Source organism: Macaca fascicularis, chromosome 6, assembly GCF_037993035.2.
Source record: "Macaca fascicularis isolate 582-1 chromosome 6, T2T-MFA8v1.1".
NCBI classification, from domain to species: domain Eukaryota; kingdom Metazoa; phylum Chordata; class Mammalia; order Primates; family Cercopithecidae; genus Macaca; species Macaca fascicularis.
The window spans coordinates 187,875,851-187,895,685 of record NC_088380.1 but is presented as its reverse complement, the minus strand read 5'-3'; the positions used below and the strand labels follow the sequence as shown (position 1 = coordinate 187,895,685).

Sequence of the window (19,835 nt, the reverse complement as noted above, 5' to 3'; positions counted from 1 at the left end):
GGTGTATAGTAAAGAAAACCCATTTGTTGATGGAAATGTAGATTGGTGCAGTCATGTTGGAAAACAGTGTGGAGTTTCCTCTAGAAATTTTTTAAAAATAGAACTAATATATGACCCAGCAATCCCTCTTCTGGGTATATACTCACCACCTTGTAAACATATATGTGCTTCCATATTCATTGAAGCATTGTTTACAATAGTCAAGATATGGAAACAAATTGTGGTGGGGAGTGTCATCAAGATGGTAAAATTGGAGATACTAGCCTTTATCCCCCACCAAAGAAAATAAATAGCTATCCACAAATGAAAATATCTCTAAGAGGACTCAAAGGCACATTAAAGAATGTGAGGCAACACAGTGGAGCAAAAACAGCAATAACAACAAAACACAATAAAAAAGGAGACAATCCACAGAAAGGAACACTGGTGAGACTGGCGTATCTGAGACTCCAGGAGATGGTTTATTTATGAGCTCCTTATTTTGTTCCATTCGTCTATGTGTTGACTTTTATGCCAGGACCATTCTGTTTGATTTCTATAGCTTTGCCATAAATTTTGAAGTCAGGAAGTATGATGCTCCAACCTTATTTTTCTTTCTTAATACTATTTTGATATTTAAAAGTTTTTGTGGGTTTATACAAATTTTAGTATTTTTTTTTCTGTGGAAAATGCCATTAAAATTTCTATATAGTGTTAAATCTATTGATCATTTAGGATATATAGAAATTTTAACAGTATTAATTCTTCCACACAAAACACAGGATATCTATTTATTTACTTATTTATTGAGAGGTCTCACTCTGTCACCCACGCTGGAGTGCAGTGGTGTGATCATAGTTCATGGAACCCTCAAATTCCTGGGCTCAAGTGATCCTCCCTCCTCAGCCTCCCCAGTAGCTGGAACTACAGGCCTGTGCCACAATGCCTGACTAATATTTTAGGATTTTTTTTGTAGAGATGGGGTCTTCTTTCCATATATTAATATCCTCTTTAATTTCTTTCATCAATTTTTATAGTTTTCAGTATACAGATCATTTACCTGAACCAGGCATGGTGATTCACACCTGTAATCCCAACAATTTGGGAGGCCACTTGGGGCCAGGATCTTGAGACCAGTCTGGGCAACATAGCAAGACCCCATCTCTAAAAAATTTTTTTGTGAAAAGGTGGTACAGATCTTTTATTTCCCTTGTTAGATTTATTCCTAAGTATGTTCTGTTTTGTAGCTCTTGTAAATGGTATTGTTTTCTTGACTTCCTTTTTAGATATTTCTTTGTTAGTGAATGGAACCAGCTGATTTTTATGTTGATTTCATATCTTGTAACTTTACTGAATTTATTATTGCTAAAAAGTTTTTTTGGTGGAGTATTTACAGTTTTCTAAGAAAAGGATCATATTATATGCAAACAGAGACACTTTTACTTCTTCCTTTCTGATTTGTATGGCTTTTCTTTCTTCTCTGATTACTCTTGCTAGTACTTTCAGTACTGTGTTAAATAGAAGTGGCAAGAGGGAACATCCTTTTCTTTTACCAGACCTTAGCAGATTTCAGTTTCCCTCATTGATAATGGTATTCATTGTGGACTTGTCATAAACAGCCTTTATTATGTTGAGGAAATTTCCTGCCATCTTTATTTGTTTGGGCTGCAATAACAAAATACCTTACAATAAGAAGTTATAAACACGAAAAATGTATTGCTCGCAGTTCTGGAGGCTGACAAGTCTAAGATCAAGGCACTAGCTGATTGTCTGGTGAGAGCTTGTTCTCTGTTTCAAGATGGCATCTTCTTATTCTTACATGGTAGAAGGATGAACAAGCTGTTTTAGGCCTCTTTTACAAAGGCACTAATTCCATTTTTGAGGGAGAAACCCTCCTGACTTAATCATCTCCTAAAGCCCACATCTCTTAATACTATTGCATTGGGGTTTAGGTTTCAACTTTAGAGACACAAACATTCATACCACAGCATTTTCTATATCTATTTTCCTTGGATTTTTTTAACCATGAAAGGATATTAAACTTCATTAAATGTGCTTATTGCATCTATAGAGATGATCATGTGGTTTTAATCTTTCATTCTCTTCATGTGGTTTATTATATTGATTGTTTTGCATGTATTAAACCAACCTTGTATCCCAATGATAAATCTCACTTGGTCATGGTGTATAAACTTTTTGATGTGTTGTTGAATTTGGTTTGCTAGCAATTTATCAAAGATATTTTGCATGTATGTTAATCAGAGATATTAGCCTATAGTTTTCTTTTCTTGTGGTGTCTTTGGTTTTGGTATTAGAGTGCTGCTGGACTCATAAAGAAGTTGGAAGCATTTCCTCTATTTTTAGTTTTTGGAAAGGTTTAGGAAGGATTGGTGTTATTTCTTCTTTGAATGTTTGGTAGAATTCAGTTGTGAAGCCAATTCGTCCTAGATTTTTCTTTGCTGGGAGGCATTTTATTACTACTTTAATCTCTTTGTAATTGGTATGTTCAGGCTTTCCATTTCTTCTTGGTTCAGCCTTAGTAGGTTGTATGTTTCTAGGAATTTACCCATTTCCTGTGTTATCCAATTTGTTGGTATATAATTGTTCATAATAGTCTCGTATGATCCTTTTTATTTCTGAGTGATCTGTTGTAATGACTCCTAATTCTGCTTTTGTTTCTTTACTCTTTTTTTCTTAGTATAGCTAAGAGTTTGCCAATTTTATTCTTTTCTAAAAAACAATGTTTATTTTTGGTATTTTTCTATAGTTTTTCTACTTTCCATTTGATTTGTTTCTATTCTAATCCCTATTATTTTTTCCTTTTGCCAGCTTTGGCTTAGCTGCTGCTGCTTTTTGTAATTCCTTGATGTGTACGGTTAAGTTGTTTGATATCTTTCCACTTCTTAAATTTAGGCATTTATCACTACAAACTTTCTTCGCATTACTGCTTTTATTGCATCCCATAACTTTTAGTATGTTTCTTCAGTTCAAGATGTATTTAAAAATCACTTTTTGATCCAGTAGTTTTTAAGAGTATGTCAGTTTCCATGTATTTGTGAATTGTCCCCCTTTCTTGTTACTGATTTCTAGTTCCACTTCATTGTGGTCAGAAAAGATACTTCATATAATTTTGATCTCCTTAAACTGGTTAAAACTTGTTTTGTGGCTTAACATGTGATGTATTTTGGAGAATGTTCCTTGTACACTTAAAAAGAATGTGTATTCTTCTGCTGTTGGGTGAAAAGTTCTGTACAAGTCTGTTAAGCCCATTTGGCTAACAGTGTTGTTCAAGTTCACTATTTCTTGATTTTCTGCCTGGATGTTCAATTTAGTACTCAAAGTGGAGTGTTAACGTTTCTTATCATGGTTCTACTGCTGTCAATTTCTCCTTTTTTCTCTCTCAATATTAACTTTAGGTGCTGTAAAGTTTTTGGATGCATATACGTTTACAATTATTCTATCTTTCTGTTAAATTCACCCTTTTATCATTATGTAATAACCTTCTTTGTCTCTAGCGACAACTTTTGACTTGTTTACTTTGTCTGATATATGTATAGCCACGCCTATTTCCTTTTGATTACCATTTGCGTGGTAACATATTCCTCCTAACTGAAGTTTTGTACTCCTTGGCAAACATCTCCCTATTGCCTCCCCTGCCCCCAGCCTCTGGTAATCACCATTCTACTCTGCTTCTATGAGTTAAGCTTTTTTGCATTCCACATATAATTAAGAGCATGCAGTATTTGTCCTTCCGTACCTGGCTTCTTTCATTTAGCATAATATTCTCCAGATTCATCCATGTTGTCACAAATAAGAGGGTTATTTTCTTTCTAAAAATTAGTAGTGGCTCAATCAGTCGCTCTCTGCGTGCTAGGCGCTCGGGAGGGGGCGGCTCCTCTGGTGCCAGGCCTAAGACACGGTGGAAGCGATGGATTTGGGCCAAAACCCCAACGGGCCCAACCATTCCTCAACTCTGTTCGCGAGGGAGGACGGCAGCTCCACGTCCTTCTACGTGCGGCCCAGGCCCGCCAAGCGGTGGCTGCACCGAGGGCGGGGTGCGGGAGCCCTCGGGCGGCTTTGCCTGCGCAGTGCATCCTGGCGGCGTGGAAGGCTGCAGCGGCCGGGGCGGGCGGCCTATCGCTGAGCCCCGCCTAGGCGGCCCACCCGGGCACAGACGCAGGGCAGGACCCTGGCCGAGCGCGCCGCGGAGCCCGAGCCGTAGTCGCTCGCGGGGCTGCCTTCACGGACGCGGGCGACGTGGCCTTTCGGGCCTACGTGAAGGAAAATGCCCGCTCGCCCCATTCGGTCGCGGGCTGCAGGTCCCGAGCCCTGCCCCGCGGGGAGGCAGCTGAGGCCCGGGGAGAATTCGAGCACGGTGCTGGCGGCCGGCAGTGCTGGGGGACCCGGTGCATCCCCTGCGGCTGCGGGCCTCAGTCCTAAGCCCCTCATTGCCCGGGGCCGGGGACGCCAGTCGAGCTCACGCCCACCCCGCCCGGAACTCGCTCATGCCCACCCCGCCCGGAACTCGCTCACGCCCACGCCCACCCGGAACTCATTGACCGGGGCCGGCGGCGCCAGCCGAGCCCACGCCCATGCCCACCCGGAACTCGCGCTGGCCAGCGAGCACGGCGCGCAACCCCGGTTCCTGCCCGCGCCTCTCCCTCCTCACCTCCCAGCAAGCAGAGGGAACCGGCTCCGACCTCAGCCAGCCCAGAGAGGGGCTCCCACAGTGCCGTGGCGGGCTGAAGGGCTCCTCAAGCGCCGCCAGAGTGGACGCCAAGGCTGAGGAGGCACCGAGAGCGAGGGCTGCTAGCATGTTGTCACCTCTCATTATGAAATAACAACTTCTGGAAATGAAGAATAATGTGCGAAGAATAAATTACCATTGGTGGCGGGGGTGGGGGGGTTAGGCGGGGGGAGCGGGGTGGGGGGAAGAGACAAACAGAAGTAGAAAAAGTTGTAGCCAGTATACCAGTGTTATCTACGGTGTAGATTTATACCTTTTCTACTTGACCAGGTCTCTTAGGTCCTGTCTGAGTAAATATTTTTAACACTAAAGCGATTACAAATGAAAGAGTGGCCAATAAAGTGACTACTCTCCTCAGGGCTTTAAACCAGTTGGGATAATGTGGTAAGAGAAAAAGTTCAATGTGTAATGCTCTCCCCGTTACCTATTACTGTGACTGTGGCTTCACTGAGTGTTTCAGAAATAAGGCATACCATGAAAACACAACAGGAACTGTACTATTAGCTAAATTAAGGAAGTCGGGTTTGGCTGGACTGCCTTCTGGTAGAGCAAAACCCCATCTGACCACCACAAGAAGGATACGAAACTGACTCCATCTGAGTAAAAGCTAATATGGGAATATAAGCCTTTGTTATTAGCAGGACCAGTGGTGGAGCAATGAAGGGGATTAGTCCTGCCAGAGTTACCTATAATGCTGGCTTTGGACTGTCAGGCAGGTACATGATGGTGCTTGGTGGCCTGGCTGGAAATACTGCTTGCTTCTGCTTCTTTTTAAAGCTGCAGGGGGATGTGTGATAGCATTGTGTCTTGCTCATATACACTGGAAATGATGAGAAAAGCCAAGGCCTTGGAAACAAAGAGGGAAAAGTACTGCTGGAGAGACATCTTGAGAGAATGTGTATCTGTTCCTCTGCTGGCTCCTAGTGCCACTGCGAAAGAGTACTTAAACATCTTAGAAGATGCTTGAGAAAACTTCAGGATGAAGTGAAACATACTGGGCCCTATTGAAAGTCTTTTTCAGGAGGATGCCAGGCAGGTCTGATAAACGTATTATTACAACTAAGTGGAGGCATTGAATCAGAAGCATGTTTTTGTCAGCATCTCACAGAGAGATGGAAAACTGAGCTGAAAGAACAGTCCAGGACTCCCGGAAAGGCACTTCCAACAAGTGAGTCAAGAGCCCTGATTTTGAAATACATACAACAATGTGTGATGATAATTCGCCCATGCCTGAGGAAGACAGAAACACAGCAGGAGCAGAAAGGTGAGAATGGGAAAGAGGAGGCGCGGGGAGAGACAGAGAAGGAGGGGGACTTCCGGGGGTGGGAGCTGCCATTACAATCATTCGGCAGTTAATTGAAAAATTTAACTTGGATCTACCAACAGTTACACAGGCCTTCTTAAAAACTATTGGTGAGTTGGAGGCTACTTCTCCCTTCTTAGCATCTGTTCAGAGAGCTGATAGATACCCCATTTGGTCCCGACAAGATGACATAGATCTGCAAAAAGATGAGGATACCAGAGATACATTGGTCAAAAAACTTGGTGCTTAGAATGTAGCTCGGAGGATTGTGTTTTAAAAGAAATAATTGGCAAGATAAAGAGAAAAAAAAAGTCGTAGCAGATGAAGTGATTTAAAAAAGAAATTGTGACCATTGAACTTTAGAGAGTTCTTGCATTAGAACTGGCACTTACCTTTTGACCAATGCTGCCATTGCTGTGAGAGTCCTAGATTTTGTAGCCAAGCAGAGTTGTATAGGGGGGATAAAAAGAAAGGAAATTGGATAAACCTAGAGCTCTCCTTGGCAAGGGTCAATGTGTTTATGAAAGGAAAATCTAAACCAGAGAGGAGTTGGTCCTCAGTAGTAATCCTTTGCTGGAATGAACCCTTGCTATATTAGTGACAGAGTCAAAGGAAATTTAGGAGACATAGGCCATTTTAGGCAACAGAAGTGATCTCCTTTTCTTTGGCAGAAGCTCCTTGAAATTGTGACAGATTCCATATCAAGCATCTGGAAATGTGGGAAGATTTCATTATGAGGCCTTGAACATGGATTATCTCCAAACCCAGTGAGCTCTGATTTCTAGACTGCTTTGAAAAATCCCATATTCATTTTGCTAACTTGGTATTTGGGGACACTCCTCCTTGGCTGTTCTTTTCTTTGAGCCCTTCTCAGTCACGTTTGTAGGGTGTCTTTCTTTACCTACCACTCAGTTTTGTTTAAAACACACACACAACCCTAGAGAATCTCAAGAATAATCTTACTCCATTAATAATGTGTTTTTATTTATTGAGCATAGTTTGTGCTAAGCATTGTGTTAGATTTAAAAATTAGTGCATTGACTCCACTTCGTTTTTTGTTTGTTTGTTTGTTTTTTCGTTTTCGAGATGGAGTTTTGCTCTTGTCGCCCAGGCTGGAGTGCAGTGGCATGATCTCAGCTCACTGCAACCTCCGCCTCCCAGTTTCAAGTGATCCTCCTGCCTCACCTTCCCAACTACCTGGGATTACAGGTGCACACCGCCATGCCTAGGTAATTTTTGTATTTTTAGTACAGACAGGGTTTCACCATGTTGGCCAGGCTGGTCTCAACCTACTGACCTCAGGTAATCCACCCGCCTCGGCCTCCCAAAGTGCTGGGATTACAGGCGTGAGCCACCACGCCCAGCCTGACTCTGTTTTTTGCTGTTTATTGAAAATTAATACAACTTTGTATTTGAAAAAAATTGAACAGTATTCCATTGTGTATATATACCACATTTTCTTCCTCCATTCATCCACTGATGGATGCATAGGTTGACTCCATCTCTTAGTTCTTGTGAATAATTCTGCAGTGAACATGGGACAGCACATATCTCTTTAGCACATTGATTTCAATCTTTTGATGTTTACCCAGTAGGGGGATTACTAGATAATACGGCATTTCTATTTTTAGTCTTTGAGGAACTTCCATACTGTTTTAGATAATGGCTATACTAATTTACATTCCCACCATTAGTGTGCAGTATTCATAGTTTTGTCAACACTTGTTACTTTTGTCTTTTTGATGATAGCCATTCTATTAGCTATGAGGTAATATCTTCTTGTGGTTTTATTTCTTATTTCCCTGATGATTAGTGATGTTGAATATTTTTAAATGAAACTATTGGGCATTTATGTGTTTTTTGAGAAATGTCTCCTCAGGTTCTTTGCCCATTTTACAACCGTGTTATTTTTCTAACTATTGAGTTTTTAAGTTCCTTATAAATTTTGGATATTATCCTCTTATCAGATATATGGTTTGCAAATATTACTCTTACTCTACAGGTTGTCTCTTCACTTTGTTAATTGTTTACTTCACTGTGAAAAGCATTTTAGTTTAATGCTATTCCATCTGTATTTTTGCTTTCATTGCCTGTGCTTTGCGGGTGATACTCAACAAATAATTACTCAGGTCTATGTCGTGGAGCTTTTGCCTTCTTTTTTTTCTAGTACTTTTACAGTTACAGGTCTTATATTTAAGTTTTTGGTCTATTTTGAGTTTATTTTTGTACATGGTGTGAGATAAGTTTTTAAATTCTTTCTTCTGCATGCAGGTATCCAGTTTTTCCAAGACCATTCACTGAGGAGACTGTTCTCTCCCCATTGTGTGTTCTATATATCTTGACTAATCGTCAATTATTTACAAATTCATGGATGTTTACTGGACTCTGTATCCTGCTTCTTTGGTTGACATGTGTGTTTTTAGGCCAGAAACATGATGTTTTGATTACTATAGCTTTGTAATATATATTTAAGTCAGGTAATGTGATGTCTCTAGCTTTGTTGGTTTTGGTCAAGATTGCTTTGGCTATTTAGGGTGTTTTGTGGTTCCATGTAAATTTTAAGATTTTTTTTTCTAATTATGTGAAAAATATTATTAAAATTTTGATAGGGATTCTATTGAATCTGTAGATTGTTTAAGGATAGTATGGACATTTTAATATTACATCTTCCGATTCATGAACATGGAATAACTTTCTGTTTGTGTTTTTACCAATTTCTTTATCAATGTTTTGTAGTTTTCTGCATATAGATCTTTCATCTTCTTAAATAAATTTACTCCTAAGTAGTATTTTTTGTAGCTATTGTAAATGGGATTCTTTATTAATTTCCTTTTTGGATAATTTGTTAGTGTACAGGAACACTACTGATCTTTACAATATGATTTGCTTTCCTACAACTTCACTGAATTAGTTTATCAGTTATAACAGGTTTTGGTGGAGTGTTTAGGTATTTCTATATAAAATATCATGTTGTCAGCAAACAGACAATTGCATTCCTTCCTTTCCAATTAAGATGTCCTTTATTTCTTATTCTTGCCTAATTCCTCTGGCTAGAACATCTAGTACTATGTTGAAAAGAAGTGGGAAGAGTGGGTATTCTTGTTTTGTCCTTGATTATTGAGGAAAAGCTTTCAACTTTTCCCCATTGAGTATGTTGTTAGATGTGGACTTGTTATGTATGACCTTTATTGTGTTAAGATACATTTCTTCCATACCTAATTTGTTGAAAGTTTTTATGGTGGAAAAAAGTGTTGAATTTTGTAAAGTGCATTTTCTGCATCCATTGAGATGATCATATGGTGTTTGTCCTTTGTTTTGTTCATGTGACGTGTCACATTTATTGATTTACATATGTTGAATCTTTCTTGCATGCCTAGGATAAATCTCACTTGATTACAGTGAATGATCTTTTTAGTTTTGTTAATTTCAGGTTGCTGGTATTTTGTTGTGGAGTTTTGCGTATTTGTTCTTCAGGAATAGTGGCCTGACCCTGTGTATCCAGTCCCAGGTTAACCACTGAAGCCCCAGGACCCAAGCCAGCCATCTCAAACCTAGCCAGTAGCTTAGCACGGATACATTTAGCCTGAAGACCAACACCAGTGGATACAGGCTCCAGGACAGCCACTGTGGCTTCAGTGACAAGGCCAGCACTGACAATCCTAGGCCCCAGTCCAGTTCCTGCAGAGTCAGGCTCCATGCCATCCTAAGTACTAAGATGTTCTCAGGCTCTAGACCAGTCTCAGCTGCTCCATGACCTAGAACCTGCTCCAGCAGACTCAAGGTGCAGGAACATTAGACTCCAGTGACAGGAAGGATTCTGTGAATTGAAGTTCTAAGACCACCCCTGAAAACAAAGGCTTTGGGCCAGCCACCATGGATTCCAACTCCAAGGACATTTTACTGGTCTCAGTTGCCAGGTAAGCCCCAGAACAAAGCCAGTTCTTTTGGGCTCAGGTTCCAGGCCCATTCCAGTGGATCCAGGTGCCAGAGCCATCCTTGTGCCTATCTAGCCCCTGCAGACTCAGGCTCAAGGCCCACCCCAGCACCAGGTCATCCCTGTGGATCTAGAACTTAGGCAGCCTCAGCAGATACAGGGTCACCCTCATAGACACAGCCTCTAGGCCCATCCCCATAGACTCAATCAATAGGTCTACCCAAGGGGATCCAGGCTTCAGGCCAAACCCACAGACCTAGAAGTCAGTTCTTCCCATCTGCTGACGCAGGCTGGCCTGCCAAAGGACTCTTGTAGCAACACTGACCTCAGACAGAGAGCCTTGCTAGAATCTCTAGATGAGATGACTGGTGAAAATGCTTCCCAGACAAATCCAGTCTGCAAAGACTGGAATAATCCTTACTTTGTCAAATGTGCAGACATCAACATAAAGCAAAAAGAAACAGGGAAAACTAAAGAGGTATAATACCACTAAAGGAACACAATAAACTCCCAGTGCCAAATGTCAAAAAAATGAGGATATACAAACTGCCTGACAAAATACTTAAAATAATAGTTTTAAGGAAGCTCAGGGAACTTCAAGAAAATAGAAACAATTCAATGAAATCATAAAAATAATAAATGACCAAAATTAGAAATTTAACAGATATTTAAATTATTTAAAAAATCAAACAGATGTTCTGGAGTTGAAAAATACAATTAATGAAATTTTAAAATGCAATAAAGAGGATCAATAGCAGAATTGATCAAACAGAAGAAAGAATATGTGAACTCTAAGACAGGTTATTTGAAAATACACAATCAGAGGAGGAAAACAGTATAAAAAGAATGGAGAAAGTTTATAAGACCTATGGAATGGTATCAAAAGAACAAATATTCAAATTATAGGAGTTTGTGAGGAGCAGAGAAAGATAAAGGGATAGAAAGAGTAAAGAAATAACAGCGGAAAACTTTCCAAATATGATAAAAGCTATAGCTATCCAGATACAAGAATATCAAAGGTCTTCAGTAAGTTTCAATCCAGACCAGAAATATACCAAGACATTATAACACAACTGTAATAAGTGAAGAACAAAGAGAGAATCCTGAAACTAAGATAAAATAAGTAAATAGCATATATGGTAGTTTGAATGAGGCTTGGATCCATCAGCAGATTTCTCAACAGAGAATGTGGGATGATATAGTCAAAGCGCTGAAGCAAACAAGCAAACAACAACAAAAACTACCTATCAAGAATAATGTACAAGGAAAATTATCTTTTAGAAATGAAGGAGAAATTGAAACAAGTAAAAGCTGAGGAAAGACAAAGATGGCTGACTACAGGCACCCAGCACTCACCTCCTCCACAAGGAAGAACCAAAACAGCAAGCAGGTAATCACACATTGAATATAGCATGTAGAGAAAAAATGCTGGAATCCAGAAGAGAAGCAACTGGACCATTCTGAGGCATGAAAGCTTGAGATGGCAGCACAGAGAGGGAAGTGAGGCATCCAGTCTGATTAGCTCAGAGCCAGGAGGGACTCCCATTGGAGGAAAAGGCAAGTAAGAGATCCTCAGCAGTCCACATGCCAGAGTCCTGTAGTACATGCTACAGGAAAGTCCCTCAGCCCTCAAAGGCCCTGAGTAGTATAGGGATTTGCTGGGTCCATGTTACTGCACTGTTCCACAGAAGGAGTTCATGCAGTGTTACATCCCCAGGACCCAATCAACTGCAGCATGACATCATTTTGAGAACAGACCCAATACAAGACAACATTCTGCACCATGGCTTAATAGCCCCTGCATCTCCACATCCCTGGGGTCCCATGAGCATCCTCTCATATCCACCCAGAAGTCTGCAGCATCAGAGCATTAGCTGGACCCAGATGTACAGTAAATCTGAACCCATGGAGCACTCTAAACCCGGACAGCAGGCATTCCTGCGCATCAGAGAGTCTGCGCTCAGAACATAGAGAACGGAAATACGCACTCCCCAGAACTTGAGAGCCGCCTTCCTGGGTCCACCACCACAAACACTTACTCTGTTCCCTTCAGTAATTATGTAAATAAAGTTTATATGCTATTTTTAATTTTTAGTTATTTCTTTATAGTTAAACAGTTAATCTTTCAAAAAAAAAAGTGAAATAACTCAGAAAAAGAAGAATGAAGAAATCCTATATGACATATGGGACACAATCAAGTGAACAAAAACTCAAATTTTGGGAGTTCCAGAAGGTACAAACATGGCAAAAGGCATAGAAAACCAGTTTAAAGATAATAGCTGAAAAGTTCTCATGTCTTCGAAGAGATGAAAACATTTATATGTGGGAAGATCAAAGAATCCCAAATAGACCAAACCCAAAATGTCTTCTCTGAGGCACATTATACTCAAATTGTCAAGAGTCAAAGACAAAGAATTGTAAAAACATCAAGAGGAAAACATCAAGTCACATGAATCTCCATCAGATTAACAGCATGTTTCTCAGCAAAAATATCTGGGCCAAGAGAGAATGGGATATGTTCAAAGCCCTGAAAGAAAAAGAAAAAAAAAAAACTGTCAGGCAAGAATACGATACCTAGCAAAGTTATCCTTCAGAAATGAAAGAGAAATAAAGTCTTTCCCAAAACAACAAAATCTAAGTGAATTCATTATCACTAGACCAGGCCTTCAAGAAATGCTTGAAGGATTCCTGCGTCTAGAAGTGAAAGGATGATATCTCCCATCACAAAAACACACAAAAGTATGAAACTCACTGGAAGAAGCAGATACACAAATAAGAAAAAGAAAGGAATAAAATGTCATTACTATAGAAAGCCATCAAATTGCAAAGAGAATAAGAGAATAAGAAAGGAACAAGGATATACAAAACAATTAAAAGGCAATTAACAGAATAATAAGAAGTCGTTGTTAGTAACAGCCTTGAAAGTAAACATATTAAATCCCACAATTAAAATTAAAAGTTTTTTTTCCAAGATGGTGGATTAGAGGCATTGTTAGCATGCCTCTCCTACTTGGAAAAACAAAATAGTGTCTAGACATACACACTGTGAATTTTTTTTTCTAATAAGCAGGCAAGAACTTAACAGGAAAACTGAAAGAAACCACAAACTCTGAAAGAAGTGGCAGGCTGCAGCCTACACAATGAGTCAGGCAGAAAACTGTAAGTCCTCAAAGTATGAGGGGGGATAAACTACCCCCAAGATATACACTACCACTGGGGAACCTGACAATACAGGCCATAGGGGATGGCCTTAACTCTATCCAGCCTGAAACCAATTTAGGGAGTAGTGGGGAACAAAAAATTAGAAGCACCAGCACAAGAGAGCCTTGCATGCATTCCCAGTCTCCAGTGTGGACCAAGGAAGCCATTCCTGATCCTACCTCCCAGGGGACCTCACAGAAGTCGACCAGCTAATTCAGGCAGCAGTCACAGGTTAAGAGAAGCTTCTAACTAAAATTCATCATATTCTCTCAAGTGGGATGAACTTCCTTTGCCAGAAGTGGGAGGTGAGTGGAAAGCGTGCTGCATCCGTGAGTGCAGAAGCTGGGCACCCTGGCTTTGCTGGCAGACTGGGAGGGGCATGGCCTAAGTGCCACAGTTGCTGTCTCTGCCAGAAAGGCTTATGGCCTGGAGCAGTTTTTGAGTTCTGAGTGAAAACTGCCTGAAACTTAGCCACTGCTAGTGGAACACCATGGGCATGAGATCTGCCTTGCCAAGTACGTGGGGACTGGGTGGGGCTTACTGCCACCTGCTGCTCCCCACTCCCTGTGTAAACTCTTCTGTGCAATAGAGGCAGCTGCACCCCTTCCTAGAACGTTGCCCCAGTGGCAAGAGAACCACCTTCAACCCCCACAAGAGCCACTGTTTTCCTTGCATGTGGAGAGCCAGCACGTGGACCCGCCTGACCCAGCCTCCACCTGGTTTTGCCCCTCCACCTACCCCGGTAGCTTTATACAAAGGACGGAAACTTTTGGGAATTCTGTAGCCCCTCCCATTGCCTGAGACACCAGAGTACCTCCCCTGGGTAACATAAGGCAAGCATAAATCCCACTGCTACTACTGCAGCTGGTGCTCTTTTCCAAGCAACACCTCCAAGCTAGAGGCCAGCTGACACATTCCATTACAGCAGTTCCAGGTAGAGTAACAGAGCACCCAGGAAGAAGAAAACTTGTGTGTAACCTCAGCTATCACCATTTCCCGCAGTGTCCTGACTAACCAGTGGATCCTAGTCTGTCCAGGTGACAGTTCATTACTACTATAACCATCATTTGAGAAAGCCAACATACCAAGGCTATTTATAACGAAGGAATCTCAGAGTCTACGTTACTCTCCTGCCACCCTCATCAGAGCTGGTGCTGGTACCCATTGCTGCGAGACTTGGGGACAGATTACATCACTGATGACTTTACTGGCAAATTCTACCAAACTTTAAAAGAAGAATTAATACCATTTCTACTCAAACTGTTCGCAAAAGTTGTAGAGGCAGGATCTCTCCCTAACTCATTCTATGTGGCCAGCATTGCCCTCATACCAAAGCTAGGCAAAGACACAACAAAAAAAGAAAACTACAAGCCAATATCCTGAATGAACATAGACGCAAAAATACTAGCAAACTAACTCCAACAACACATCAAAAAGATAACACACCACGATCAAGTGGAATTTATCCCAGGGATGCAAGGATGGATTAATACACACAGATCAGTAAATGGGATACACCACATGAACAGAATGAAGGACAAAAACCACATGATCATCTCAATAGACTCAGAAGTAGCATTTTATGCAATTCAACATGCCTTCATGATGAAACTGGATATACAAAGAAAATACCTCAACACAGTAAAGACCATGTATGACAGATCCATAGCTAACATCATACTTATTGGGAAAAAAACCTGAAAGCCTTTCTTCTAAGATCTGGAAGAAGACAGAGGTGTCCACTTTCAATACTTTTATTCAGCATAGTACTGGAAGCCCTAGCAAGAGCAATTAGGCAAGAGAAAGAAAGAAAGTCCATTCAAATAGGAAAGGAAGAAGTTAAATCGTTCTTGTTTGCAAATGACATAATCTTATAATTAGAAAAACTGAAACACTTCAACAAAAATCTCTTGGCACTGATAAATGAATTGAGTAGTTTTAAGATACAAAATCAACATACAAACATCAGTAGCATTTGTATATGCCAGTAGTGAACAATCTGGAAGAGAAATCAAGAAAGCAATCTCATTTACAATAGCTACCAAAAATTTAAATAACGAGGAATAAATTTAGCCAAAGGGGTGAAAAAACTCTACAATGAAAACTACAAAAAACTGATAAAAGAAGCTTGAGGAAACAAATAAATGGAAAGATTTCTAATGTTTATGGATTGGAAGAATTATTATTGTTAAAATATTCGTACTACCAAAAATGATCTATAGACTCAATGTAATCCCTATCAAAATGCCAATGACAGTCTTCACAGAAATAGAAAAAGAGTCCTAAAATGTGTATGGAACTACAAAAGACCTCACATAGACAAAGCAATCCTAAGCAAAAAGAACAAAGCTGGAGATACCACGCTACCTGACTTCCAAATTTACTGCAAAACTTTGGTAACCAAACAGCATGGTAGTGACATAAAAACAGGCACATAGACCAACAGAACAAAATAGAGAATCCCAAAACAAATCCGTACATTTACAGTCAACTCACTTTCAACAAAGGCAGCAAGAACATACACTGGGGAAAGGGCAATCTCTTTGATAAATAGTGCTGGGAAAAATAGATATTCATATGCAGAAGAATGAACTGGATGCCCCATCTCTCACCATATACAAAATCAAATTAAAATGGATCAAAAAACTTAAATATGATACCTGGAACTACAAAAGTACTAGAAGAAAACACTGGGGAAATGCTTCAGGACATTGATCTGGGCAATGGTTTGTTTGTGTAAAACCTCACAGACAACAAAAGCAAAAATAGATAAATGAGATTATATCAATCCAAAAAGTTTCTGCATAAAAAAGAAACAACAGAGTGAAGAGACAGCCCACAACATGGGAGAAAATATTCACAAACTAGACATCCAATAGGGAATTTCTAACCAGAATGTATAAGAATTCAAATAAACAGCAAAAAAAAAAAAAAGACTTGATTTAAAAATGGGCAAAGAACTGGAATAGACATTTCTCTAAAGAAAACATTTAAATGTTTGAAACATATATGAAAAAACGCTCAGCATCACCAGTCATGGGAGAAATACAAACTAAAATCACAATGGGATGTCAGTTAACACCTGTTTGAATAGCGATTATCAAAATGATGAAAGATTAGTGTGAAGGATGTGAAAAAAGAGTTCTTGCACACTGTTGGTGGGAATGTAAATTAGTACAGCCATTATCGAAAACAGCATGGAGATTCTCCCGAAAATTAAAAATATGACCACCTTATGATTCAGTAAGTAATACTACTCCTGGGTGTATATGCAAAGGAGTTTAAATTGGTATATTGAAGAGAGAGCTGCACTGCCATGTACATTGCAGCATTATCCACAACAGCCAAGAAATGGAATCAACCCAGGTGTCTGTAAACAGATAAAGGGATAAAGAAAATGTTGTAGTTTTAGTAGAGATGGCCAGGCTGGTCTTGAACTCCTGACCTCAGATGATCCACCTGCCTCGGCCTCCCAAAGTGTTGGGATTACAGGCGTTAGCCAGGCACGGTGGCCCATGCCTGTTATCGCAGCTACTTGGGAGGCTGAGGCAGGAGAAATCGCTTGAACCCAGGAGGCAGAGGTTGCGGTGAGCCAAGATCACGCCATTTTACTCCAGCCTGGCTGACAACAGTGAAACTCAAAAAAAGAAAGAAAGAAAAGAAAGAAAGAAAAAGAAAGAAAGAAGGAAGGAAGGAAAGAAAAGAAAGAGAAAATGTTGTGTATATACAAAAACATTTATCTAAAGAAAATATTAAACATTCTGTATGTGTATGTACGTGTGGGTAGACACTATGTATGTATATAGATACACAATGAAGTAGTATGAACCTTTAAAAAGAAGAAAATCCTGTTATTTGTGACAACGTAGATAAACCTGGAGGACAGTATATTAAGAGAAATAAGCCAGGCCCAGAAAAAGAAGTACTGCGTGATCTTATGTATATGTAGAGTCTAGAAAAGTTGAACTAACAGAAGTAAAAAATAGCATGGTACTCACCAGGGGCTGAGTGTATGGGAAGTTTGGGGAAATGTTGGTCAAAAAGTAAAAAGTTTGAGTTAGGAGGAATTCATTTAAGAGATCTATTGTACAACCTGGTGACTATAGTTAATGTATTGTATTCTTGAAAATTACTGAAACAATAGATTTCATGTGTTCTCATCACAAAAAAGATAAGTATATGATGGAATGCATATGTTGATTAGCTGTTTATAACCATTCCACACTGTATAGATATTTCAAAACAACATGTTGTACAACAGATATATACAATTTTTGTCAATTAAAAAGAAAACAAAATAGCTGAGTGCAGTGGCTCACGCCTGTAATCCCAGCACTTTGGGGAGGCTGAGGCGGGCAGATCACCTGAGGTCAGGAGTTTGAGACCAGCCTGGCCAACATGGTGAAAACCTGTCTCACTAAAAATACAAAAATTAGCCTAGCTGCTTGTGGTGGCGGGTGCCTGTAGTCCCAGCTACTCAGGAGGTTGAGACAGGAGAATCACTTGAACCCGGGAGGTGGAGGTTGCAGTGAGCCAAGATCACACCACTGCACTCCAGCCTGGGGGACAGAGTGAGACTGTGTCTCGAAAAAAAATTAAATATTAAAATAAAATAAAATAAATAAAATACCAAAAGAAGAAACAAGTAACTTAGCCATAAGGAGACAGAACCAAATCGAGAAGCCATAAAGTTTTCCCTGTGGAGACAACACTGGGGTAGGTTGGAAAGGGACACTGTAGTAAGGCACTGGGGGACTATTGCTTTTTATTACAATGCTTTTAAAAAATCATGTTTTTGGTTTTTTGTGTGGGGGGGTTCTGTTTGTTTGTTTGTTTATTTGTTTTGAGACAGGTTCTCTCTTTGTTACCCAGGCTGGAGTGCAGTGGTGTGATCTCAGCTCACTGCAGCCTCAACCTCCCAGGCTCAAACAATCCTCCTGTCAGCCTCACGAGTACCTGGGTCCACAGGCGTGAACCACCCACCTGGCTAATTTTTTGTATTTTTTGTAGAGACAGGGTTTTGCAATGCTGCCCAGGCTGGTCTTGAGCCCCTGGGCTCAAGCAATCCACCCACCTGGCCTCCCAGAGTTCTAGGATTATAGACGTGAGTCACCGCACCGGGCCTAAAACCTCCTTTAAATATTAGTTTGCATTACTTTGATAAAAATCCATGTTTAACAGTCACATGGGCTTCTCTACATCCCAAGCAGATCTGGGATGTGAAGTCAGGTTTCCTGTGTGAGTGACGTTGCTGCTGCTTTTTTGTGTGAGTTTTTTGTTTGTTTGTTTGTTTTTTCTTCAGTTTTATTTTTCTTCCTATTTTGGCCTTGTAAGAGAACAAAACCACAGAATAGCTCAGAAAATTTCACTTTTACCCCCACTTCTTTCCTCCTTTCTCCTTACATTACACACACACACACACACACACACTCTCTCTCTCTCTCTCTCTCTCTCTCTCTCTCACACGTCTCTGTATGAGCTTGGCTGCCCAAGGCCGTCCTAGCCCTCTCTCCTTTGTTTTCAGAAGTTAATTTTCTGACACCTCCTTCCACAGTGCCCTCTCAGCTATTTTGTTCCTAGACAGTTCACAGCAGTCCATCCACCTATCTCTAATGTCTGTCTTCTGGTAGTTTCTGAGAGTATTTATTACTCCCTGAAGAACACACAGGGAACCTGCCAGCATCTCTTGTCACTCACCACGTGCTCCTTCGGCTCCCTCTGTCCCTCTGGCCCCTGGACTCAGCTCATCGACTACAACCCGCTCTGCTTCCTCTCCCTGAGGTGCCTCAGGAGCCTTGCATTCTTCCCCAGGCACAGCGGGGGCACTTAGCTCCTGATTTGGGCCCCACCGTCCTGCTTCTCACTGCTGTCCTAAGGTGGGAGGCTCAATGGCTGCACCAGGAGGCAGGCTCTCCGGAGCTTCTAAAAGCCCATGTTGCGAAGATTTGGCCCCTGACACCAGCCTGGGCCTGAGCAGCAGCCACTGGGCCTGGTGCTCCTGTCTGTCGCTGCTTTAGTTTGTTTTAATCATCTCTATGATGAAAACTACCTTGGTGGTTGGGATGTTTTGTGGGGGAATTCATTATATTGGCACTTATTGTTTCTAGTCTGACTACCATGTTACATTAATGTTAACTTTATCACCTGTTGTTCCAAGTTTCTTATTCATGATTTTAGTCCTTACTTAGTTTGGATGGCACAGCTAATGGCATCATTCAATTTTGATTTGTTGAAGATAGTTGTTCTGATATTCGAAGCTACAGAATTTTTTTAAAATCTTCTATTTCATTGTCATTTGATGTGGGCCAATACCAGTTGAATCTCTGAAACTCTGTTTCACACACATTTATTTATTTCAACAACCCAACTTCATTTTGAAATAAATGTGTTTTTTTGTTTGTTTGTTTGTTTGTTTTTTGAGACAGAGTCTCGCTCTGTCACCCAGGCTGGAGTGCAGTGGCTGGATCTCAGCTCACTGCAAGCTCCACCTCCCGGGTTTATGACCTTCTCCTGCCTCAGCCTCCTGAGTAGCTGGGAGTACATAGCTGGGACTACAGGCGCCCGCCACCTCGCCCGGCTAGTTTTTTGTGTTTTTTAGTAGAGACGGGGTTTCATCATGTTAGCCAGGATGGTCTCGATCTCCTGACCTCGTGATCCTCCCGTCTCAGCCT

At 40.8% G+C, this 19,835-nt stretch overlaps 1 pseudogene; it reads right to left on the bottom strand.

Moving 5' to 3' along the window:
- Positions 1–4,973: 4,973 nt before the first annotated feature.
- On the bottom strand, positions 4,974–5,719 carry LOC102129349 (transmembrane protein 69 pseudogene; annotated as a pseudogene).
- Between the last annotated feature and the right edge of the window lie 14,116 nt (positions 5,720–19,835).